Below are 1576 nucleotides of genomic sequence, written 5' to 3'. Positions count from 1 at the left end.
ATATATATATATATATATATATATATACACATACACGACGTGTTTCTTTCAGTTTCCGTCTATCAAATCCTCTGACAAGGCTTCCGTCAGCCCGAAAATATAACAGAAGACACAGGCCCAAGTTGACACGAACGCAGAACCAGGAGCACATTATCCAAATGGCTTTATTTATGAGGCTATCCTGATCTGAGAGAGAATAGGCTGTTAATTTTAGCAAGGCGACTGATGGCGTAGAAACGTCATTGATTCATATAGTAGAAAACACAGGCGCAAAGCAGGATCGAACGCATGATTGGGAAGCGAATTTATTAACCACACAAACGTATTTACTCCTCGGTCGTTATCGTAGCCGTTAGGGGCGATTAGATCTGGCTGAGCTAATGTCATTCGTGATCTTAAGACTGTGGTAGGTAAGCTTACCTCCCACATTCCTTTTGTAGGTATAGGTTTAGAGTGTAAGGTCTTTTCATTATGTTTTTGTAATCACCGAAGGTTAATTACGCAGAGAGTAGGGGATGTGGGGTTATTAGAGATCAAAATATAACGTTTTATCTTTGGAATGCTTTTCAAACGGGGTTGGATGAGTGCGAGAATGTGAAACGACGACAGGGAGAGGGGAAAGAAAACAATGATAGTAGTGGTCATGTTATGGGAGGCACAAATAGAGGGAGTAAGTGATAAATGGCTATGGCTAATGAAAATAATAAACTTTTCTATTATAGATACAAGGCTTGATATGTTGACCGAGAGGGCAAGTGAATTACATCGACGCCAGTACTCAACTGGTATATAATTTATCGACCCCGAAAGGATGAATGACAAAATCGACCCTGGCGGAATTTGAGCTCAGAACACAAAGACAGACGAAATACCTATTTCTTTACTGCCCACAAGGGGTTATACACAGAGGGAACAAACAAGGACAGACAAACAGATTAAGTCGATTATATCGACCCCAGTGCTTAACTGGTACTTATTTAATCGACCCCGAAAGGATGAAAGGCAAAGTCGACCTCGGCGGAATTTGAACTCAGAACGTAGCGGCAGACGAAATACCGCTAAGCATTTCGCCCGGCGTACGGGCTACTCGACCTGAAGAAAATTCTAACTTGGCTCCACCTGCAAGGGCATGCGCTTTTTTTATCTTGATATGAGACCACCATGTCACGCACATATGGTTGTGATGCATCATGGTTACCTACCACACAGGTAACCATGATAGGTATGCTGGGCTTTGTATATTTGTACCCGTGTCACTCTGAGGGCATGCACTACCTTTTCACTCAATAATAATAATAATAATAATAATAATAATAATCTTACACGTTTACTTCATAGCGTACACCTGTAGGTAATTTACAGGTTTTTGTTGATGTAGTTATTATTGTCATCAGTTCATCGCATCAGGTCCCCCCCATCCCACCCTACCAATAACATAATGCATAAGCTCTATTATCTCTATGTCCCAACACGACCGCTTAAGCCGCCATGTTGTAATTGCCGGATTATACAAATACTCCACCCCATCACAACCATCACCACCATCGACACCACGAGCCTTACTATTACCAAAAAC

The sequence above is a fragment of the Octopus bimaculoides genome, chromosome 21 (assembly GCF_001194135.2).
Source record: "Octopus bimaculoides isolate UCB-OBI-ISO-001 chromosome 21, ASM119413v2, whole genome shotgun sequence".
NCBI lineage: Eukaryota > Metazoa > Mollusca > Cephalopoda > Octopoda > Octopodidae > Octopus > Octopus bimaculoides.
This window is presented reverse-complemented; position numbering follows the sequence as displayed.